We start from the raw sequence: 25508 nt of genomic DNA, 5'->3' as shown, positions 1-25508 counted from the left end.
GGACTATAATAATGAAGGTTTAGAAAAGATTTTTTTTTTAATGTAAGGTATTAAGATATACTAGTTAAAAAACTTTAAAAGAGGAAAAGGTAAAAGTTAAAAAAATTTAGCAGAAGAAAAAAATAAAATTAAAAAAATTAATTAACTTTGCAAGACTAAAGCTTCATGGGGAGAGAGCCATGAATTCCATGCTTTGCTTCCTCCTCCCCTGGAATTCCGCTGTTCTCCTTGGTAAGTGAACTTGGTCTTGGCTGGATTTCTTGTTGATCTTCTGTAGGAGGGGCCTGTTGTAGTGATTCTTAAGTGTTTTTGCCCCAGGCACAATTGTACCGCCCTTACCAGGGGCCAGGCTAAGTAATCTGCTTAGGTTGCTTTCGGGAGCTTTTGTTCCCTGATCGCTTTCTGTAGAGTTCACTGGAATGAAAATGGCGGCCTCCCAATCTCTGGGCTGAAGGAGCCGAGCTCGGGCCCCACTCCTCAGTACGCCCTCAGAGAAAAGTGCTCAGTCACTCCCATCTCTCTGGCCTCAGGCTGTGCTTTAAGCTCACCCAGCCTGTGACCAAGCATCTCTGTCTCTGGCATACAGCTTCACCTGGAGTCTCCGAACCCTGTAGATCCCTGAGCTCTTCCCCCGGGGATCTTCCCAGATCTTGTGGGGACCCCACTCACAGAGCAGTGGCCTGTGCCATGGATTACGGTTCAAGGTAACCCGGAGTTGAGAGCTCACTCCTCGGCTCTGTCTCTGTAGCCAGCTTCCCCACTCTAATACCTGCAAGCTCTGCAACACTCAGACACCCCTGATTCTTCTGTGACCCCATGGGACCTGGGGACACGCTGTCCCTGCGTGGGCTTCACCCCGGTTTAGCCTCTGGAGTGATGTCTCTCAGTGGAGCAGATTTTTAAAAGTCCTGATTTAGTGTTCTGTTGCTCCGCGGCTTGCCGGGAGCCAGCCCCTCCCCCCGCGGTCTATCTTCCCACTGCTTTGAATTTACTTCCCCGCCAGTCCTACCTTTCAGAAAGTGGTTGATTTTCTGTTTCTAAAATTGCTGCTCTTCTTCTCTTCAATCTCCTGTTGGATTTTTAGGTATTTGGAATGGTTTGATAAGCTCTCTAGCTGATCTCCTGCTACTTGATGTAGTCTCAGCCTGCTACTTCTCCGCCATCTTGACTCCTCCCATTTTTACCTTTTTGAGGAACCTTCCTACTGTTTTCCAGAGTAGCTGCAACAGTTTGCATTCCCACCAACAGTGCATAAGGGTTCCTCTTTCCCTGCATCCTTGCCAACATCTCTTGTTTCCTGAGTTATTAATTTTAGCCTTTCTGACCAGTGTGAGGTGATATCTCATTGTGGTTTTGATTTGTATTTCCCTAACGATAAGTGATGTTGAGCATTTTTTCATGTGTCTGTTGGGGATTTGTATGTCTTCTTTGGAGAAATGTTTGTTCATGTCTTCTGTCCATTTCTTAACTAGATTGTTTATTTTTTGGGTGTTGACTTTGATGAATTCTTCATATATTCTCGATATTGGCCCATTATCAGATAAGTCATTTGCAGATCTCTTCTCTCATTCTGTTGATTTTCTTGTAGTTTTGTTGATTGTTTCCTTTACTGTGCAGACATTTTTTATCTTGATGAGGTCTCAATAGCTCATTTTTGCTTTTGTTTCACTTGGCTCCAGAGATGTGCTAGTAAGAAGTTGCTGTAGTCAAGGTCATAGAGGTTGGTGCCTGTGTTCTCCTCTAGGATTTTGATGGTTTCCTGTCTTATATTTAGGTCTTTCATCCATTTTGAATTTACTTTTGTATATGGTGTAAGGAAGTAGTCCAGTTTCTTTCTTCTGCATGTAGCTGTCCAGTTTTCCTAATACCATTTGTTGAAAAGACTGTCTTTTCTCCATTAGACATTCTTTCCTGCTTTGTCGAAGATTAGTTGACCATAAAGTTGAGGGTCCATTTCTGGGCTCTCTACTCTGTTCCTTTGATCTATGTATCTGTTTTTGTGCCTGTACCATACTGTCTTGATGATTACAGTTTTGTAATATAGCTTGAGGTCTGGAATTGTGATGCCTCCTGCTTTGCTAGTACCATACTGTCTTGATGATTACAGCTTTGGAATACAGATGGAAGTCTGGAATTTTGATGCTTCTCACTTTGCTTTTCTTTTTCAATATTACTTTAGTGATTTGCAGTTTTCTGGTTCCAAAGAAATTTTAGGATTGTTTGTTAAGGTTCTGTGAAAAGTGCTGGTGGTGTTATTTTGATCAGGATTGCATTGAATATATAGATTGCTTTCAGTAGTAAAGACATTTTAACAATATTTGTTCTTCCATTTCAGGAGCATAGAATGTTTTTCCATTTGTTTGTGTCTTCAGTTTTTTCGTAAGTATTCTATAGTTTTCAGCATACAGATCTTTTACTCTTTTGGTTAGGTTTATTCCTAGCGGTCTTCTGGTTTTTGGTGCCATTGTAATTGGGATTGATTCTTTGATTTCTCTTTCTGTTGATTCATTATTGGTGTATGGAAATGCAACAGACTTTTGTACATTGATTTTATATCCTGCAACTTTGCTGAATTCCTATATCAGTTCTAGCAATTTTTTGTTGGATTCTTTTGGGTCTTCTATGTAGAGTATCATGTCATCTGCAAAGAGTGAAAGTTTTATTGCACTTCCAGTGCAATATTGAACAACAGTGGTGAGAGTGGACATCCCTGTCATGTTCCTGACCTTAGGAGAAAGGCTCTAAGTTTTTCCTCATTGAGAATGGTATTAGCTGTGGGTCTTTCTTTTTCCCTTTCTTCCTTCCTTTCCTCCTTTATTCCTTTTCTTTTTTCTTAAAAATATTTTATTTATCTATTTGAGAGAGAGAGAGAAAGAGAAAGAGCATGAGCCAGGGAGAAGGGCTGAGGGAGAAGCAGACTCCCTGCTGAGCCAGGAGCCCCATGTGGGACTCAATTCTCAGACCCCAGGATCATGACCTGAGGTGAAGGCATACACCCAGCTGAGTGAACCACCCAGGCGCCCATACCTGTGGGTCTTTCATATATGGCTTTAATGATGTTGAGGTATGTTCCTTCTATCCCTACTTTCTTGAGGGTTTTTATCAAGAAAGGATGCTGTATTTTGTCAGATGTTTTTTCTGAGTCTCTTGAGAGAGGATCATATAGTTCTTATCCTTTCTTTTTTTAATGAGGTGTGATATGTTAATTGATTTGTGGATATTGAACCACCCCTGCAGCCCAGGAATAAATCCCCCTCGATCATGATCATAATCCTTTTAATGTACTGTTTGATTCAATTAGCTAGTATCTTGTTGAGAGTTTTTGGATCCATGTTCATCCAGGATACTGGTCTGTAATTCTTCTTTTTAGTGGAGTCTTTGTCTGGTCTTGGAATCGAGGTAGTGCTGGCCTCAGAGGATGAATTTGGAAGTTTTCCTTCCACTTTTATCTTTTGGAACAGCTTGAGAAGAATAGGCATTAATTCTTAAATATATGGTAGAATTCCCCTGGCAAGCCATCCAGCCCTGGACTCTTATTTTTTGGGAAATTTTTGATTGCTGATTCAATTTCTTTGCTGGTTATGGGTCTATTCAAATTTTCTATTTTTTCCTGTTTCAGTTTCGGTAGTTTATTTGTTTCTAGGAATTTATTTATTTCTTCCAGATTGCCCAATTTTTTAGCATATAATTGCTCATAAAATTCTCTTATGTATTTCTGTGATGTTGGTTGTGATCTCTCCTCTTTCATTTGTGATTTTATTTCTTTAGATCATTTATCTTTTCTTTTTGATAAGTCTGGCTATGCATTTATCAATTTTGTTAATTCTTTCAAAAAAACAACTCCTGGTTGCATTGATCTGTTCTATTGTTTTGTGTTTTTTTTGAAAAAAAAAAAAATTGTGGTACCTCCAACTTTGTTTTTCCTTAAGAATGCTTTGGCTCTTCAGGAGCCTTGATGGTTTCCATGCAAATTTTAAGATTATTTGTTTTAGTTCTGTGAAAAATATTGTTGGTATTTTTTTTAAAAGATTTTATTTATTTATTTGTCATAGAGAGAGAAGCGAGAGCGAGCACAGGCAGACAGAGTGGCAGGCAGAGGCAGAGGGAGAAGCAGGCTCCCTGCCAAGCAAGGAGCCCAATGTGGGACTCAATCCCAGGACGCTGGGATCATGACCTGATTCGAAGGCAGCCGCTTAACCAACTGAGCCACCCAGGCGTCCCAATTGTTGGTATTTTGATAGGGTTTGCATTTAATCTTTAGATTGCTTGGGTAATGTGGACATTTTAACAATATTTGTTCTTCCAGTCCAAAAGCATGGAATATCTTTCCATTGTGTTTTCTTCAATGTCTTACAGTTTTTAGAGTACAGGTTAAGTTCATCTCTTTGGCTAAATTTTATTAAGATATTTTATTCTGTTTGATGTGATTTTAAATGGGATTTTTGAAAAATTACTCTTCCTGCTAGTTGTTAGTGTTTAGAAATGCAACACATTTCTGTATGTTGATTTTGTATGCTGCAACTTTACTGAATTCATTTATTGGTTCTAAAATTTTTTGGTGGAGTCTTTAGAGTTTTTGTATATAATGTCATGTCATCTGCAAATAGTGACAGTTTTACCTTTTTTTTTTTTAAACCAATCTTGATGACCTTTACTTCTTTTTTCTTGTCTGATTGCTGTAGCTAGGACTTCTAATAATATGTTGAATAAAAGTGATGAGAGTAGTTGTCTTGTTCCTAATCTTAGAGGAAAAGCTCTCAGTTTTTTACTATTGAGTGTGATGTTAGCTTTGGGTTTGTCATATATAGTTTTCATTATGTTGAGGTGTATTCCCTCTATGCCCACTTTGTTAGAGTTTTTATCATGAATGGATGTTGTACTTTGTCACATGCTTTTTCTGCACCTTTTGAAATGATCATGACTTTTGTTCTTTATATTTGTTTTTTATATTGATTTTTATCCTATGACTTTGATAAGTTCACTTACTAATTCTAGTAGCTTTTTTGTAGACTCCTTAGGATTTTTTTTTTTTTTACATAGATAAGCCTGTCATTTGGGTGAAAGAAACCATGCTGCCTTGATTGCTGTAGCTTTATAATACTCTTTGAAGTCTTGTATACTTTTCTCCTCTTTCAAGTAGACTTTATTTTTTAGAGCAGTTTTAGGTTCACAGAAGAACTGAGCAGAAAATACGGTTCTCATATATCCTTAACTGTCCTCCCACTACCAACAGCTTTCCATACTAGCAACATTTCTCACAGGAATGGTACATTTGTTACAATTGATGAACTTATATTGACACTTCATCATCACCCAAAGACTATAGTTTACATTAGTTTATTGTTGGAGTTGTACATTTTGGGGGTTTTGAAATGTACAATGACATATATATACACCATACAGTATCATATATAATAGTTTCACTGCCCTAGAAATCCTTCGGGCTTTGTGTCTTCATCCCTACTGACCCTAACCCCTGGCAACTACTGATCTTTTATTGTCTTTGTAGTCTTGTTTTTTCCCAGAACACAATACAGTTAGAATCAGAGCCTATGTAGCCTTTTCAGATTGGCTTCTGTCACTTAATAATAAGCCTTTAACATTCTTCTGTGTCATTTCATGGCATGATAGCTTATTTCTTTTAGCACTAAATAATATTCCTTTGTGTGGACATATTACAAGTTATTTATCCATTCACCACCTACTGAAGGATATCTTAGTTGTTTCCAAGTTTTGGGATTATGAATAAAGTTACTGTGAATATCCATGTGTAGGCTTTATGTGGACATAAATCTTCACTAATATGATAAATACAAAGAAGCATGGTTGCTGAATCATATGTTAGAGTGTGAAAATGCCAAACTGTCTCCCAAAGTGGTTGTACCATTTTACACTCCCATCAGCAGTGATTGAGAATTCAAATTGCTCCACATCCTTGTCAGTATTTGTCGTAGCATTCTGGATTTTAGCCATTCTTATAGGTGTATAGTGGTATCTCATTTTAATTTGCATTTCCCTAATGACATATGATGTGGAGCATCTTTTTATATACTTGCTTGCTATCCATATATTTTCTTAGGTGAAGTGTATGTTGAGGTCTTTTGCCTGTTTATTTCATCAGGTCATTCATTTTTTTTTTTATTGTTGAGTTGAAGTGTTCTTTATATATTTTGGATAACAGTCATTTATCACATGTCTTTTACAAATATTTTCTCCCAGTCTGTAGCATGTCTTCTCATCCTCTTGACATATTTTTACTTTCAATCTGTATGTATCTTTTCTAAAAAAGATTTTATGTATTTATTTGACAGCGATAGACAGCAAGAGAGAGAATACAAACGGGGAGTGGGAGAGGGACAAGCAGGCTTCCCACTGAGCAGGGAGCCTGAAGTGGGGCTCCATCTCAGGACCCTGGGATCATGACCTGAGCTGAAGGCAGACACTTAATGACTAAGCCACGCAGGTGCCTCTGTGTGTATCTTTATATTGAAACTGGACTTCTTCTAGACAACGTAGAGTTGGGTTTTGAATTCATGTAGTATGTTCTTTTTCAAAATTGTTTTGGCTATATTAGGGTCTTTGTATTTCCACATGAAGTTTGAATCAGTTTTCCAGCTACTGTAATTGGTAATGTCTTTATAATTTCATTTTTTTCAATTATTTCTTACCATTGAGTAGAAATACAGTTGATTTTTTCCTAATTTGACTCTTGAGACCTTGCTAAACTCAGTCTATTAGTGTTTTGTGTTCTGGTATTTTCTGTTGTTCATCATGTCATTCAGATAGGATTAGTTTGATTTCCTTTTTAAAAATATTTATTCCTTTTATTTTTTTGTCTTGTGTCATTCTCTCTGTCTGGGTCTTCCCATGAATTGTTGAATAGATGTGATGACAGTGATATTTTTGGTTTGTTCCTGATCTCAGGGATAAAATGTTGAATGTTTTACCAATAAGTTCGATGGTGTCCTCTAGGGTTTCCGTAGCTGCCCTTTATCAGATTAAAGAGATTTCATTCTCTTTTAATATTCTTGAGGGTTCTTTTTAAAAATAGATTGATGTTTAATTCTGTCAGATATTTTTCTTGTATCTATTGAGATGATTGTATGGTATTTCATTAATTCACTTTTCATTGATTGACTTAAGACTTTTTTTTTTTTTCTAAAATCGTATTTCTTTCTTTTTTTTAATCATTTTTTTAAATTTATTTTCAGCATAACAGTATTCATTGTTTTTGTACCACACCCAGTGCTCCATGCAATCCGTGCCCTCTCTAATAGACTATTATACCAGTTTTGCATTCCTGGTACAGACTCTAACTGATCATGATTTTTTAAATACATTGCTGAATTCTATTTGCAAATACTTTTTTTAAAGATTTTATTTATTTGATAGAGATCACAAGTAGGCAGAGAGGCAGGCAGAGAGAGAGGAGGAAGCAGGCTCCCTGCTGAGCAGAGAGCCCGATGCAGGGCTCGATCCCAGGACCCTGGGATCATAACCTGAGCTGAAGGCAGAGGCTTAACCCACTGAGCCACCCAGGTGCCCCTGCAAATATTTTTTTAAGAAACTTGGTGTCCATGCTCAAAGGAATATTATTTTACAATTTTCTTTTAATAGTGTCGGCAGGTTTTAGATTAGTTTTTTGCTAGCTTCAAAACAGGTTGAAAAGTATTTCTTCTTTATTTTCTGAAGGAGTTTGTATAAGGCTAGTATTATTTCTTCCACAATTGTTTGAAAAAAATGTGTTAGATGGAGTTACCGTGTGTAGAATTTTGAGAACAAATTAGACATCATTGATACAGATCCATTCAGATTTTCTATTTGATTTTTTTGTCAGTATTAGTAAGTTGTATTTTTCAGGAAATTTTTTCATTTCATCAGAGTTGTTCAGTTTATTGGTATAAAGTTGTTTCTGATAGTCCCTTATTGTAGTTTTGATCTCTATAGGATCTTTAGTGATGTAACCTTTTCTATTCCTGATATTGACATTTTGTGTTCTCTAACCCTCTTTCTCCTCCCTGCTCTTCAGCAGTCTTGTTTGAGGTTTATCAATTGATGTCTTTTCAGAGAACCAAGTTTTGGCTTTGTTACTTTTTTTTGATTCCTTGTCTCTTATTTATTTCATTGATTTTTGCTTTTATCTTTTTTATTTTCTTCTTTCTATATACTTAGGGCTTACTTTGTTTTTTTCTCTCTCTAGTTCATTTCTATGAAAACCTATTACTATTAATCCTTTCTTCTTTCCTAATAAAAGCATTTAAGCTATAAAAATTTTCCAAACCCTTGAATTAGCTATATTCCAGACACTTTGATATGTTATGTAAAAACACATATGACATTATCTATCAGTTCAAAATATGGCTTTTTGCTTTTCTTGTGATTTCATCTTATACCCAAATGTTAGGCTGTATTTAAAAAACATTTTCAGGTCTTCAGGTCTTTTTGTAGATATTTTAATATTGATTTCTAATTAAGTCTGTTATGACAGCTAATATACTTTTAACATTTCAATCTCTTGTAATTTATTTAGTGTAATTTATTTTGGTTTGTCTTATACCCCAACATATGGTCCATCTTTATAATTTCATATTTACTTGAAATATATGTGTTCTTTGGTTGTTTGTTGTAGTATTCTATAAATGAAGTTTAGTAAATGTAGTTGGTAGTGTCTTATAGAGATTCTACATTCTTAATGATTTTTTGCTCTGTAAGTTAGTTCTGTTGGAACAACTGGGTAGCAATTTGGGGGAAAAAAAGCCTGTGTAAATTATAATTGGATCTTCATGTGAAAGTCAGGCTAAGCACATACCCTAGCATAGCACATGATCTTGAAAAGGGTTAAGCCTATTCTCTTTTCTTTTCTTTTTTTTTTTTTTTGAAGAAATGCCTGAAGGCATGGTGATTGAATGTCTCAGAAGTGATTGTTTCTTTCTTTTTTTTTTTTTTTTAGATTTTATTTATTTATTTATTTGGCAGAGAGAGAGAGAGAGAGAGAGAGCGCGAGCACAAGCAGGCAGAGGGGCAGGCAGAGGCAGAGGGAGAAGCAGGCTCCCCACTGAGCAAGGAGCCCGATGCGGGGCTCGATCTCAGGACTCTGAGATCATGACCTGAGCCGAAGGCAGCGGCTTAAGGGTTAAGCCTATTCTGTGATGAAGGTGAAATCTTTAGTAGTAGCTTGATAGAAACAGAGTTGGGTATTGGGAAAACTTTAAAATGTTGCAGTTTTTGTCTTCAGCCTCCCAATCTTAATGTGACAAAGTATGTGTTCTGATTGCTTCTAGACAGAACATCTGAAAGGATAAATTGGAAGACTTTTGTTTCCAGAGTAGCCCTACTCCCTCACTCCTTTAAATCCAAACCACAAGGATAAGAAAAGAATTTTTTTGTCTGTAGGCCATATAAAGACCACAGATTGTAGAAATACACCATCATGGAAGTAAGCGGAAATAATAGCAAGTATATGTAACATAAAACAGTAAAGTTTTGATTAACTTTAGAGTTGGGCTAATTTAAGATTGCACGTTATGGATTATACTTCCAGGTAAGATACCAGACACTAAAATAAGTTCAACTGAATCAAATATTTAATATGAAAAAACAAAAGTACTATAAGAAAACATGGGGGAATTCCTTTATAACCATGGAATCAGGAAAGAGTTTCTAACCATAACTCAAAACCCATAAACTATAAAAATTATAGATTTGACCTATAAAAATGCATGTCAATAAACAAAAGCAGAAATTCCCCAAGTAAACAAAAACAAAAGCAAAACAAAAAGCAAAACAGCCTTAACAGGGAAAAACATTTGCAACTTATAACCAACAAAGGCTAGTCTAATATTTAAAGAGCTTCTGAAGTCAAAAGTAAAAGAAACATATTAGAAATAGAATAAAAAAATGGGAATTTTCAATAGAAAAGTGGGAAGAGAATAAAGTAGTGCATAAAGGAAATACAAGTGCTTCTTAAATTGTGTGAAAGAAACTAAGCCTTGTTCATAATTTTAAAAAAATACTAATTAAAATTTTACTGATGTATTATCACTTGCCAGACTGACAAAAATCCAGGTGATAATATACTCTTTTGGAAAGGCATTGGATTACAGGTCTCTCATGCTTTGTTGATGGTAGTATAGATTGGTACAATCCCTGTGGAAGGTAGTTTGATTATATGTCAAATGCATATATTTTCAGACCAGAGGTTCCTCTTCTGGGAATTTATCATACTTGCATACATGTAAAATAACATATGTACACAGTTTTTCAGTCATTTTTTTTTTTTTTTTTAGTAAAAGTGAGAAAATGGAAACAGTTTAAATGTCTGCTCATAGAGTTTATGGTACATCCAAGGCAATAGCATACATACAGCTATTACAAAGAATGTTAAGTATTTTGTGTACTGAAATGGAAAGATCTCTGAGAAGTATTTTTTTTTTTTCTGTCTAAGTTTTTATTTAAATTTCAGCTAGTTAACATATGGTGTAATATTAGTTTCAGGTGTAGAATTTAGTGATTCATCATTTATATACAACACCCAGTGCTCATCACAAGTGCCCTCCTTAATACCCATCACCTGTTTAACCCATCCCCTCCTTGACCACCTCTCCTCCAGTAACCATCAGTTTGTTCTCTATAGTTAAGTGTCTCTTTCTTGGTTTGCCTCTCTTTTTTTCCTCTGTACATTCATTTGTTTTGTTCCTTAAACTCCACAGGTGAGTGAAATCATAAGGTATTTGTCTTCCTTTGACTGACTTATTTCACTTAGCATAATACTCTAGCTCTATCCATGTTGTTGCAAATGACAAGATTTCATTCTTTTTGATGACTGACTAATATTCCACTGTGTGTGGGAGCATGCTCTCATGCCACATCTTTATCCATTCTTCAGTTGATGGGCATTTGAGCTCTTTCCCTAATTTGGCTATTGTTGATAGTGCTCCTGTAGACATCGGGGTGCATGTGTCCCTTCGAATCAGTGTTTTTGTATCCTTTGGGTAAATACCTAATAGTGCAATTGCAGGGTTGTAAGGAGTTCCATTTTTACCTTTTTGAGGAACCTCCATACTGTTTTCCAGAGTGGCTGCCCCAATTTGCATTCCCACCAACAGTGTAAGAGGGTTCCTCTTTCTCCATCCTCATCAACACCTGTTTCCTGTGTTATTAATTTTAGCTATTCTGACTTGTGTGATACAATGAGGTCATACCTCATTGTAGTTTTGATTTCCCTGATGGTAAGAGAGGTTGAGCATCTTTTCATGTGTCTGTTAGACATGGATGTCTTCTTTGCAAAAATGGCTAGTCATATCTTTTGCCCATTTTTAAACTGTATTATTTGTTTTTTGGGTGTTGAATTTGGTAAGTTCCTTATATATTTTGGATACTAACCCTTTATCAGATATGTTATTTGTAAATATCTTCTCCCATTTCATAGGTTGCCTTTTAGTTTTGTTGCTAGTTTTCCTCGCTGTGCAGAAACTTTTTATATTGATGAAGTCCCAGTAGTCTATTTTTGCTTTTGTTTCCCTTACCTCTGGAGACATCTGGAAAGAGGTTGCTATGGCTGATGTCAAAGCAATTACTGCTTGTGTTCTCCTCTAGAATTTTGATAGATTCCTGTCTCACATTTATATCTTTAATCCATTTTGAATTTGTTTTTGTGTATGGTGTGAGAAGGTGGTCTGTTTTCATTCTTTTGTATGTTGCTATTCAGTTATCCCAACACCATTTGTTGAAGAAACTAAGAAATATTTTTAGGTGAAAAGAAGGTATGATATGCTACAATCTGTATAAAAGAAGGTGGTGAGAAGCTTATATTCTTGTTTATAGCCTTACTTGCATATGCATAAACAAACTCTAGAGGGGCACTTGAAACTACTAACAGTGAATTCTTGTGATCACAGGGGAGGATGAAAACTGGGTAGTTGGGTCAGAAGAGTGGGATGAAATTTTTTCAATGAATAACTTTTTGATTTTGAATCATGTGAATATTTTGCCTGTTCAAATAATTAGACAAAAGGAAGAAGAGAAAATTGAATTAGGTTCGCTATTAGTGAAAAATGTCAGGTAGATAAACAAAGACACTCCCTTCTTTTTTGTCTTTCTGTTTCTTTATCTTTGTAAGTGTAGGAAGTGGCAGAATACTGAGACAAAGAGTGAGAAAGAAGCAAAACTTAAAACAGTAGAAATGGGCCAAATTATTGCAGGGGTTGTGCAGACTAAGTATAGAAATCTTGAGAAATTATGGATTCATTTCCCTATAGGATAGCTAAATTGAGTTTCTGTTGGTAGATGAAAGACAAGGAATATCAACATGAATTATTTACTAGATATAAGTGCCTGTTGTTACTAAGTGATGCTGTTACTGCTCAGGGGTCTGTGGAGAAGAACGTTTCTTTTTCCAGAATATAAATTAGATGACACTTTTGCATTTCCATTTTATGTATGATTTGTGATAAAACCTTTTTCTTTGCCAAAGGAAACTTTCCTTTTGATGGGTATATGAAAGACATTTGAATTATTTAAAATATGGATGTTATTTTTGCTCTTTTACATTGTAAAAAAAAGTTCAAATTGTATAAAATAGATTATAATGGGAATGAATCTCCTTCTCCCACAGATCCCTACTTTCTTCTTTGTAGAGTTTCTTAAATGGGCATTAAACAGTTGAACCCTCTTTCTTACTTATTTTCTATCTGAAACTCTTTAGAGAGAGGTCTTTTAGTAATGTTCAAATTTCTTAGGTTGCAGTATTGATGAAATTTTAGGGTCTGGACCTTTTACTGCAAACTCTAAATATTTGGGGATTTTCATAGATATCTAATTGTTGATGATCTCTCATTTAATTTTGTTTTGGTCAGAGAACATACTTTTTATGATTATATCCTTCTTAAATTTATTGAGATTTGTAAATTTATTGAGATTAAATTTATTGAGATTTGTCCAGCATATAGTCCAACTTGGTGAATATTCCATGTGCATTTGAAAAGAATTTATAATTTGCCATTGTTCAATGTGTTCTATACATGTAAATTAGGATGATTAAAATATAATGTTATTAAAATCTTCTATAGCCTTATATATTTTTTGGCCTTGTTTTTCTTTCAGTTACTGAGAGATAAGTGTTAAGATCCTCAACTAAGATTATGGATTTGTCTTTTTCTCCATTTTATTTATTTATTTACTTACTTACTTACTTATTTAAGATTTTATTTATTTATTTGAGAGGGAGAGAATGAGAGAGAGAGCCCGAGAAGAGGGAGAATCAGACTCCCAGCTGAGCAGGGAGCCTGATGGGGACTTGATCCAGGGTTTCCAGGATCATGATCTGAGCTGAAGGCAGTCGCCCAGCCAACTGAGCCACTCAGGCGTCCCTTTCCTTTTATTTTGGACAAATTTTGCTTCAAGTATCTTAAAGCTCCATTATTAGGTACATGCAGATGTCTTCATGAAGAATCGATTCTTAACATCGTTATGACATGACCCTCCTTAACCCTGGTAATATTTCTTGATTTGAAGTCTCTTTTGTCTGAGATATAACTATAACTATACCAACTATTTTTTTTGTAATTTCCTTTAAAACTGTTTGAAATTTGATCAAAAACAAAGTTTAATGAGAGATCTTGCAAGGCACGAAAAGTTTATCTTGATTTTCTTATCCAATTTGACAGTCTAGTTCAGTTAATGTGTTGAATCAATTCATTTACATTCTGTGTGACTACTGATACAGTTATCTTCTGGCTTTTGTTGTTTCTGATGAGAAGTCAGTTAACATTCTTTTTGTTTCCCAGGATGGAGTTTATCTTTTTTCTCTGTTTTTGAGATTTTCTTTTTATACTCGATTTTCAACAATTTGAGTATGATGGGCCTATGTATGGTTTTGTTTATATTTTTACTGTTTGGATTCTTTGAACCTTTTGGATCTATATGTTGTTTTTACTCAAATTTAGAAAATATTTTTGGCTAGTATTTTGTCAAGTAATTTTTTTTTCTTTTGCCCCATCATCCTTTTCTTTTGGGACTTGTGTACATCTGTGTTACCAAGATTCTGTGAATTTTTTTCCCCAGTTTTTTTCCCTCTGTGCTTTAGTTTGCTAATTTCAACATCTGAGTCATCTGTTGTATGCTTCTATTAGCTGATTGTTAACTGATTTTCCTCTGTATAAGTCACATTTCCCTGTTTATTTGCTTGTCAAATTATTTTTTATTGTGTAGTGGACATTGTGATTGAGACTTTGTAGAGACTGTTTTCTGTTATCTTCCATTGAAGAAAAAGCAGATGTTAAATTATTGGCAAATTACCTTGTTGTGTTACAAAGGCTTGGTTTAGGTTTTGTTAGGGAAGGTGTATTTTGATTTTGTCCTTAGTTTAAGGAAAAATCTCTGAAACATGAAATATGGTCTTTACTCCTAAAGCATGTCTCTTTTGGGGTTTCAGTGGAATGCCTGAAGTATCTACCAAACCCCTCTAATTTGGTGGAACTCAAACTCTAGACTCTTTGTTGTGGTAGACAGCTGCTGAAATCTTTGCTTGGTTCTTTCTGGCCATTTTTCATCAGTTCTTGGAATCTCATCCCACACAGACATAGTAAGGGGTCAACCATGTGTCTGAGGAGAGTATATGCAAATTTGGGGATTCTCTACTGTGTGGCTTCCTCTTTCCAGAAAGTCCCCCCCCCCTTTAATTTCCAACCATTCTGGCAGATTCAAACTCAGTCCTTTGATTCTTTGGGCCAGTAATATTTTTATTTTCTGCTTGAGCTGTATTTGCTTTGTGCCCTTTGGGCTATGGGATATTTTCAGAGGAAAAGACAGATAAATGTGTATCTTATACAGTATGATGCCCTTTTCTTAAGGGTTGAATGCCCTCTTGTTTCTTCCTACTTGTGGTTCCTCTTCTGTGCTTTGTTTTCTTATATGTTTTGTTTAGAATTTATCACTGTCATCAGTAGGAGGATTAGCCTGATATAAAGTAATAGTGGAAGAAGCTGGTGCTTTTTTAAAAATCTCAAATAAAAGAATATGTTGTGACAAAATATAAAAATGCTCCCTTTGTTTTTTTCCTTTGGCTTCTTAATCATTTGTTCCATAAAACTGAAACAATATCGTATTGACTAAACAATTCATATTCCCCTTTCCCATGAAGTTATCCTTTAGATAAGCAGAACTTTGTATAGATTTTCCATTAATTGCTACAGAATTGGAAAAATTACTCCCTAAAGTTACTGGAAATGTTAATGTGAACTTCAGTAAACAGCTCTATCTGTTTTTTTGTTTAACAGTCATCTGTATGGTACTTAACATGTACCAGTTACTGGTCTAAGCATTTTACATGTATTAACTTTCCTCACTGCAGTTCATTGAGGTGGATATGATGAATGCTTCCATTTTTCAGATGAGGACACTCAGAAGCAGAGAGGTTATGCTAGGAAGTGATGAAGCTGAGGTTTGAGCTCAGGCATTCTGGCTTTATTAGAATTTGTACTCCTGGCCACTGTGCTTTGCTACTTCTCTCACTCTGTGCTGCGTATGTACCTGTTAATATTTGTGAAAGGTTTATAATCTACTTTAGGAAGAGAAACCTCGTATTGTATTATGTAATAGTATTATATAATATTTATGTATAATATATATGTGGGAGCTGCCTGTTGTGCCAGATACTTAGAAAAGACTCAAACACAATTTTCCCTGTAAATCTCAGGTATAAGTCCTAGGGAGCGTTCATCATTTTTCTCTTCTGTACTTTTACAACGCAGTATTTATATTTCTCTTTAGTTATTTCTTCTGCCTTGTGTTGCCGCTGATAGTTTACAGGCTTGACTTTCCTATTAGGCTGTAAGGTCATTGAAGGTGGAGATCACACCTTCATCATTTTTGTAGACTTTCTGCCTTGGCATCTAACCCACAATAAATATAATAGACCATGTTATTTAAAACTGTGATAAAAATCTACTTCTTCTTAAAAAATTTATTTAAATTCAATTTATTTAGATTCAATTTAAACATATACTATAGGGGCGCCTGGGTGGCTCAGTGGGTTAAAGCCTCTGCCTTCGGCTTGGGTCATGATCCCAGGGTCCTGGGATCGAGCCCCGCATCGGGCTCTCTGCTCGGCGGGGAGCCTGCTTCCCCCTCCCCCTGCCTGCCCCTCTGCCTACTTGTGATCTCTTGTCTGTCCAATAAACAAAAATAACATCTTTAAACATATACTATATTATTAGTTCCAGGGGTAGAATTTAGTGATTCATCAGTTGCATACAAAATCCAGTGCTCATTTTATCATGTGCCCTCCTTAATACCCAGTTAATCACCCAGTTACCCCATTCCTCTGCCCACTTACCCTAAAAATGTACTAACAATGCCACATAATGAATCTTCGTATATCCATATATGTGTATCTTGTTTACAATAGGAGTATCTTATATTTGTGTTTTACTTCCAACTTTTCAAAGTTCTTTCCTATATACCGTCTCTTTATGGAAGAAATATGAGCTTTCATTTACTAATTCATTCAGTAATATTTTTTTGAGAACCTACTATGTACCAGCTATTGTTCTAGTTGATTAGAATATAACAATGAACAAAACAAATTCCCTGTTTTCATGTAGATTTCATTTTTGTAAGGAGGTAAAGATAAATATGTCAAGTGGAGATTAAAAAAAAAAACACAGGATAAAGAGAATATGATGGAGGGTAGTACTACTTTAGGTGGTGTGATCTGGAAAGACTTCTGTGAGAAAGTGGCATTTGAGTAGAGACCTGAATGAAGTTAAGGAGTAAATTTATAAATTTTCTGTTTTAAATTTTCTATTTTTTTTAAAGATTACCCATTTATTTGAGAGAGAGCAAGAGAGACCATGCATGTACCACTTGGGGGGCAGTGGGGATGGAGAGGGACAAGCAGACACTGCGCTGATTTCAGAGCCCCATGTGGACTCTGAGATCATGACCTGAGCTTAAATCAAGAGTTAGATGCTCAACTGACAGATGCTCCTTAAATTTTCATTTTTTGAAGAAACTGTTTAATTTCTGTCAGCCTTATTTCCATTTTGTTTAAGAGTTTGTGGAAGAGCAGCTTAGCACCACTCAGTGGTTGTTCCTACCCATTCAGTGGCCTGAGCATTGGGAGCTGCAGACCAGTCTTCAGTGGCTGGCTGGGCATTTCAGTCTTCAGTAGGGAACTGCTAAATTGGCACCAAGGGCATCTGCATGCCTTTAGACCAGTCAGCTACTTCAGGTTGAGTGATGGTGAACTCAGGAGCCGAAGCAGTCCATTCACCCTGAAATTCCTCCTTGGTTACAGCCTTTTTAGCAGCAGCCTGTTCTTTTTCTTTCAGTTTCTTCAGAATCTCTGTAGAAGTAGAGATCAGGCATGATGTCCCATGGGTGTTCATGGGAGATGGCACCATGCATGTGCAGAACTTCCTGGACTGGCATCTACCACATCAGACCCAGAAAAGTTCCAGGAAGAGGGAGTAGAAAAGACAAAAGCCTTTAAGTTGGGGAAAAATGGCAAGAAGGGTATATTGGAAGTGTGAGAAAAATAAGGTGGAAAGGTAGTGGGGGTAGGGTGTGTGTGAGGCAGATTATGAAGGGCCTTTTAAAATATGGTAAGGGGGGCATCTGGGGGGCTCAGTGGGTTAAAGCCTCTGCCTTTGGCTCAGGGCATGATCCCGGGGTCCTGGGATCAAACCCCGCATCGGGCTCTCTGCTCGGCGGGGAGCCTGCTTCCCCCCTCTCTCTGCCTGCCTCTCTGCCTACTTGTGATCTCTGTCAAATAAATAAATAAAATCTTAAAAAAAATATATGGTAAGGACTTTGGGTTTTATCCTAAGTTTTATGGGATTCAAATGTGACATTTGAATTATGTTTAACAGGTTCAGTCTAGATGCTATGTACAGAATAGGAAGTATAAGGAGCAGGAGTAAAATCAGAGACCAGTTATAAAGCTATTGAAGTAATCTAGACCAGAGACTGTTGACTGCTTAAATTAGGATTGAGGCAGTGGAGGTGATGGTATATAATGTGTTCATATTTGGATGTATAGGTATGTGTGTGTGTGTGTGTGTGTGTATTATTTTATTAACATACAACGTATTATTTGTTTCAGGGGTACAGCTCTCTATTCTGTTCCATTGATCTATGTGTCTGTTTTTGTGCTAGAACCATACTACCTTGTTGATTACTGCTTTGTAATAGAGCTTTAAGTCTGGAATTGTGATGCCACCAGCTTTGCTTTTCTTCTTCAACATTACTCTGGCTATTTGGGGGTCTTTTCTTGTTACAAATTTTAGGATTATTTGTTCCATTTCTTTGAAAAAATTGATGGTATTTTGATAGGTATTGCATTAAATGTGCAGATTACTCTAGGTAGCATAGACATATTCACAATATTTTTTTTCTACTCCATGAGCCTGGAACATTTTTTCCATTTCTGTGTGTCCTCCTCAAATTTTTTCATGAGTATTCTATAGTTTTCTGAGTATAGGTTCTTTGCCTCTTTGGTTATTTATTCCTAGATATCTTATGGTTTTGGATGCAGTTGTAAATGGGATTGACTCCTTAATTTCTCTTTCTTCTGTCTTATTGGTGGTGTATAGAAATGCAACTGATTTCTGTGCATTGATTTTATATCTTGACACATTACTGAATTCCTGTATGAGTTCTAGCAGATATGGAGTGGAGTCTTTTGGGTTTTCCACATAAAGTATCATATCATCTGCAAAGAGTGAGAGTTTGACTTCTTTGTCGATTCAGATGCCTTTTATTTCTTTTTGTTGTCTGATTGCTGAGACTAGGACTTCTAGTTCTATGTTGAATAGCAGTGGTGACAGTGGACAGCCCTGCTGTGTTCCTGACCTTTGGGGGAAAGCTCTCAGTTTTTCCCTATTAAGAATGATACTCACTGTGGGTTTTTCATAGATGGCTTTTATGATATTGAGGTATGTACCCTCTATCCTTACACTGTGGAGAGTTTTAATCAAGAGAGGATACTATACTTTGTCAAATGCTTTTTCTGGATCTATTGAGAGTATCATATGGTTCTTGTTCTTTCTTTTATTAATGTACTGTAGCACATTGATTTATAAATGTTGATCCAACCTTGCAGTACAGGGATAAATCCCACCTGGTCATGGTGAATAATTTTTTTTTTTTAAGATTTTATGTATTTGACAGGGAGATCACAAGTAGACAGAGAGGCAGGCAGAGAGGTGGGGGGGAAGCAGGCTCCCCGCTGAGCAGCAAGCCCGATGCAGGGCTCGATTCCAGGACCATGAGATCATAACCTGAGCCGAAAGCAGAGGCTTCACCCACTGAGCCACCCAGGCGCCCCTCATGGTGAATAATTCTTTTAATGTACTGTTGGATCCATTGGCTAGTGTTTCGGCGAGAATTTTTGCATCCATGTTCACCAGGGATATTTGTCTGTAATTCTCCTTTTTGATGGGGTCTTCGTCTGGTTTTGGGATCAAGACAATGCTGGCCTCATAAAATGAGTTTGGAAGTTTTCCTTCCATTTCTATTTTTTGGAACAATTTCAGGAGGATAGGTAATTCTTCTTTAAATGTTTGGTAGAATTCTGTGGGAAACCACCTGGCCCTGTGCTCTAGTTTGTTGGGGGTTTTTGATTACTGCTTCAATTTCCTTGCTGATTATGGATCTGTTCAGGTTTTTAATTTCTTCCTGGTTCAGTTTTGGTAGTTTATACATCTCTAGGAATGCATCCATTTTTTCCAGATTGTCTAATTTGTTGGCATATAGTTGCTCATAATATGTTCTTATAATTGTATTTCTTTGGTGTTGGTTGTGATCTCTCCTCTTTCATTCATGATTTTATTAATTTAGGTCCTCTCTCATTTCTTTTTGATAAGTTTGGCCAGGGATTTATCAATCTTATTAACTCTTTCAAGAATGAGCTCCCTCATTGATCTGTTCTACTGTTCTTTTGGTTTCTATTTCATTGATTGCTAATCTGATCTTTACTATTTCTCCTCAACTGCTGGATTTAGGCTCTATTTTCTGTTATTTCTCTGGCTCCTTTAGTTGTAGGGTTACATTGTGTGTTTGAGACCTTTCTTGTTTCTTTAGAAAGGCTTTCATTGCTCTATACTTTCTTCTTAGGACTGCCTTTGCTGCATTCCAATGATTTTGAAGAGTTGTGTTTTCATTTTCATTTCCTTCCATGAATTTTTAAAATTCTTTAATTTCCTGGTTGACCCATTCATTCTTTAGTAGGATTCTCTTTAGCCTCCATGCATTTGAGTTCTTTCCAACTTTCCTCTTGTGATTGGGTTCTAGTTTCAAAGCATTGTATGAAAATATGCAGGGAATGATTCCTATCTTTGGATACTGGTTGGGACCTGATTTGTGACCCAGGATGTGATCTGTTCTGCAGAATATTCTATGTGCACTAGAGAAGAACATGTATTCTCCTACTTTGGGATGGAATGTTCTGAATATATCTGTGAAGTCCATCTGGTCCAGTGTGTAATTTAAGGCCCTTATTTCCTTGTTGATCTTTGCTTAGCTGATCTATTTCAGTGGGGGGGGGGTGTTAACATTCCCTACTATTACCGTATTATTGTCGATGTATTTCTTTGATTTTGTTGTTATTGGGTTATATAATTGGCTGCTCCCATGTTAGGAGCATAAATATTTAAAATTGTTAGATCTTGACTGGAAGAGATTATGCTGAGTGAAATAAGTCAAGCAGAGAGAGTCAATTATCATACGGTTTTGCTTACTTTTGGAGCATAAGGAATAACACGGAGGACATGGGGAGATGGAGAGGGGACGGGAGTTGGGGGAAATTGGAGGGGGAGATGAACCACGAGAGACTATGGACTCTGAAAAACAATCTGAGGGTTTTGGAGGGGTGGGGGATGGTAGCTTTGGTGAGCCTTGTGGTCGGTATTATGGAGGACACGTATTACATGGAGCACTGGGTGTGGTGCATAAACAGTGAATTCTGGAACACTGAAAAGAAATTAAAAAAAATAGGGCACCTGGGTGGCTCAGTGGGTTAGGCCTCTGCCTTCAGCTCGGGTCATGGTCTTAGGGTCCTGGGATCGAGGCCTGCATCGGGCTCTCTGCTCGCCGGGGAGCCTGCTTCCTGTCCCCCTCTGCCTGCCTCTCTGCCTACTTGTGATCTCTCTCTCTGTCAAATAAATAAATAAAATCTTAAAAAAATTAAAAAAATTGTTAGATCTTGTTGGATAGACCCTTTAAGTCTGATACAGTGTCCTTCCTCATCTCTTATTGTAGTCTTTGGTTTAAAATCTAATTTGTCTGATAAAAGGATTGCCACCCTGGCTTTATTTTGATGTCCTTAGTAAATGGTTTTCCACCCCTTCACTTTAAATCTGGAGGTGTCTTTGGGTCTAAAATAAATTCCTTGTAGACAACATATTGATGGGTGTTTTTTTTTTTAAATTCAATTTGATAACCTGTGTCTTTTGATTGGGGCACTTAGCCCATTTACGTTCAGGGTAACTATGGAAAGATGAATTTAGTGCCATCGTATTGCCTGTAAGGTTGCTGTTACTGTATATTGTCTATGTTACTTTTAAACATAGACAATGGTCTGTGTTACTTTTAGACTCTCTTTTTGCGTAGAGGACCCCCTTCAATATTTCTTCTAGGCCTGTTTGGTGATAGCAAATTCTTTTCATTTTTGTTTTTCCTGGAAGCTTTTTATCTCTCCTTCTATTTTAATGACAGCTTAGCTGGATGTAGTATTCTTGGCTGCATATCTTTCTCATTTAGTGCCAAGAATATATCATGCCAGTCCTTTCTGGCCTTCCAGGTCTTTCTGGATAGGTCTGATGCTAATCTAATGTTTCTACCATTGTAGGTTACAGATCCCTTGTCCCAAGCTGCTTTTAGGATTTTTTCTTTGTCTCTGAGATTTGTAAGTTTTACTGTTAGATGTTGGGATGTTGACCTATTTTTATTGATTTTGAAGGGGGGGTTCTCTGTGCATCCTGGATTTTGATGCCTGTTTCCTTACCCAAATTAGGGAAGTTCTCCACCATAATTTGTTCCAATATACCTTATGCTCCTCTCTCTTTCTTCTTTTTCTGGGATCCCAGTTCTAATATTGTGTTGTCTTATGGTATCACTTACTCTTGAATTCTCCTCTTGTGGTCCAGTAGTTGTTTGTCTCTCTTTTTCTCAGTTTCTTTATTCTCCATCATTTGGTCTTTTATATTACTGATTCTCTCTTCTACCTCATTTATCTTAGCAGTTAGAGCCTCCATTTTGTATTGGACCTCATTAATAGCCTTTTTGGTTTCGACTTGGTTATATTTATGCAGAAAGGGATTCTCTAGTGTCATGTATGCTTTTATCAAGTCCAGCTAGTATCTTTGTAATTGTCATTCCGAACTCTAGTTCCATCATCTTACTAATGTCTGTATTGATTAGGTCCCTGGCAGTTGGTACTGCCTCTTGTTCTTTTTTTTTTTTTTTTGAGGTGAGTTTTTCCATTTTGTCATTTTGTCCAGAGAAAAATAGGTGAATGAGAGAACAAAATGCTAAAAGAATAACAACAACCCCAGAAAAAGATAAGGATACACTAACCAAATCAGAAGAGACCAGAAAGGAAAGAAAAGAAAAAAATAAAAAGAATATGATCAGGCTGTTGAATAGAACAGAGCTACACACTAGATTTTGGGTTTACTTTGGTCTGTGAGAAGAAACTACATCCCAAAATTTTAAAGAAAAACATATATATGTTTGTATATGTATATGTTATATATATATATATATATATATATATATATACACACACACACACACACACACACACACAAAATACAATGAGAGAATAGAATTTGACTGCAAAAATGATAACTAAAAATATTTAAAAAAAGAAATTGATAAGATGTTGGTTGAAAGAGAAAAGAAGAAAAATTAAAAAAATATAAAAGAATAAAATAAAATTAAAAAAAATTAACTTTGAAAGACTAAAGGATCATGGGAAAAAAGCCATGAAATCTATGTGTTGTATTCCTCTAGCGCTGGAGTTTTGTAGTTATCATTGATTGATACACTTGGTCTTGGCTGGATGTTCTTGCTGATCTTTTGGAGGAGGGGCATGTTGCAGTGATTCTCAAATATCTTTGCCCCAGGGGGAATGGCACTACCCTTGCCAGGGGCCAGCCTAAGTAATTTGCTTGGGTTTGCCTTGGTAGCTTTTTTCCCCCCTGAGAGCTCTCTGTACAGCTTTAGAGGACAAGAATGAAAATGGTGGCCTCCCAGTCTCTGTCTCCAGAAGAGCTGAAAGCTCAGGACCCCACTCCTCAGCGAGTCCTCAGAGAAAAGTAGTCAGTCACTCTTGTCTCCCTGGTCTGGCATACTCTGGCATACTCTGGCATACTCTCCTCTGGCATACTCTGTGCTCACCTGGCCTGTGACTGAGAATTTCTGTCTCTGGCACATGACCCCATTTGGAGTCTCCAAACCCAGAGGTTCCTGCGGTGCCCTCCCATGCCTCTCCTCCTGGGAGAGAAAGGGGAGTCTGCCTGGATCTGCCGCTTGTTGGGTCTCTGCATGAAGAACAGTGGCCCGACTGTGCTGTGGATCATGATTTATGGCAATGCTGAGCTGAGAACCCACTTCTTGGCTCAGTCTTTGCAGCCAGCTTCCCTGCTCAGTTATCTGGGAGCTCTTCTACACTCAGGTACCCTCAGGCTTTCTGTAACCCAGAGGGTCCTGAGACCACACTGTCCTTGCAAGGATTCCAGTCCCCCCACTTAGCCACTGGAGCAACATCCCTCAGCAGAGCAGACTTCTAAAAGTTCTGGTTTTGTGCTCCCACAGCTCTATCACTTGCTGGTAGCCAGCAGACAGAGGCTCCCCCATCCCCCAGCAGTCTGGCTTCCCGTATATCACCTCAGATTCACTTCTCCACACATCCTACCTTCCAGAAAGTGGTTGCTTTTCTGTCTATAGAATTACTGCTATTCTTTGATCACCTGTTTTGTTTCTAGGCATTCAGAATGGTTTGATAATTATCTAGCTGAATTTCTGGGACCAGACGAAATCTGGTCTCTGCCATCTTGCTCCTCTCATCAACACATATCAGATTTGAATATATTTGGAGATAGAATCAGAACCAAGAGAACCTGCTGAGAAATTGTTTTTTAGGGTATGAGAAAAAAAAAGTTGTAAATTTTTTGCAAGTTTTTGGTCTGAGCAATATGGTAAATGTTAGTTAGTACCATTTAATGAAATGGGAAACAGCGACAGAAGGGGCCAACTGAAATAAGATATATATGTCTGCCATTATTTTATAGATGAGGAAACTGAGGAGTAAAGAGTTTCAGTAAACTTTGGGCTAGAAGCCCGTTTGCCTTTTTGCTAGACCCAAATTTCTTAAATATCTCAATATGTTTTATTACTAGTTTTACTTATGATGATAACTCATGTTCATTTTAAAATTCTTTAAAAAAAAAGAGCCCGAGTAAGGGTGTTTTAAAAGCCTTTGAGAAATTACATATTTTCTAGGATGGTAATGGTCAAAGAGCCTAGCACCTTGCAGATATCGGGTAATTGTTTGCTAGGTTCAGTCTCATCTTCAACTTTGACATTTAAGAGCATGTATCTGTCTTGTAGTTAAGATAAATTGTGTGAATTGGGGGCAGCTGGGTGGCTCAGTGGGTTAAAGCCTCTGCCTTCAGCTCAGGTCATTATCCCAGGGTCCTGGGATCGAGCCCCGCATCAGACTCTGCTCGGCAGGGAGCCTGCTTCTCCCCACTCTCTGCCTCCTTCTCTGCCTACTTGTGATCTCTGTGAAATACATTAAAAAAAATTTCATGAATTGAAAATTGCTGTTTGTCTTTCAGAAAATAGTGGTTAAGACTAGGAATCATAGGATCAGGTTTGGAGTCTTGGTCTGATCTTTACTTTTAGCTAATCACTCTACCATTCTCATTCTTAGTTTTCTCATCTGTGAAATTGGAATAATACTTATTCTTCTCACATAATTACTATGAATATGAATTGAAATCATGTGTTCTCAACAGTGCTAGCATACAGTGCCTATCAAATATGCAATTAAAGTTTATGGAGTGTTTTTTTTTTAAGTTTTTTTTAAAATTCATTTGAGAGGGAAAGCACATGCATGAGCAGAGAGGAGGATCAGAGGAAGAGGGAGAGGGAGAAGCAGACTCTGCTGAGCAGGGTGCTCAACGTGGGGCTTGATCTCAGGACCCCAGCATCATAACCCGAGCCAAACGCAGCCACTGAACCGATGGAGCAACCCATGTGCCCCAAAGTTTATGGAGTTTGAATTGCAATAAAGCCATCATGAGATATTCAGAGTTGAAAGAAATTTGTAGTGGAGAAAGTTTGTGGGAAAATTCTGTACTATTTTTTAAATAATTTAATTTTTTTATTAGAGAAACCATGTATGTGGGTGCATGAGTCGGGGGGAGGGGCAGAGGGACAAGCAGATTCCCCTCTAAGTGAGGAGCCTGCTGTGGGGTTTGATCCCAGGACCCTAAGATCAT

The 25508-nt window shown here is 37.0% G+C and overlaps 1 protein-coding gene across 1 annotated transcript in view; it reads left to right on the top strand.

Moving 5' to 3' along the window:
- LOC111156827 (XK related 9) overlaps positions 1-25508 on the top strand; it is a 44753-nt gene that overhangs the window by 9320 nt on the left and 9925 nt on the right. The window lies entirely within an intron of this gene.

This window comes from Enhydra lutris, unplaced genomic scaffold (genome assembly GCF_002288905.1).
Source record: "Enhydra lutris kenyoni isolate GAN:26980312 unplaced genomic scaffold, ASM228890v2 scaffoldscaffold49, whole genome shotgun sequence".
In the NCBI taxonomy this organism is placed as follows: domain Eukaryota; kingdom Metazoa; phylum Chordata; class Mammalia; order Carnivora; family Mustelidae; genus Enhydra; species Enhydra lutris.
This window is presented reverse-complemented; position numbering and strand designations above follow the sequence as displayed.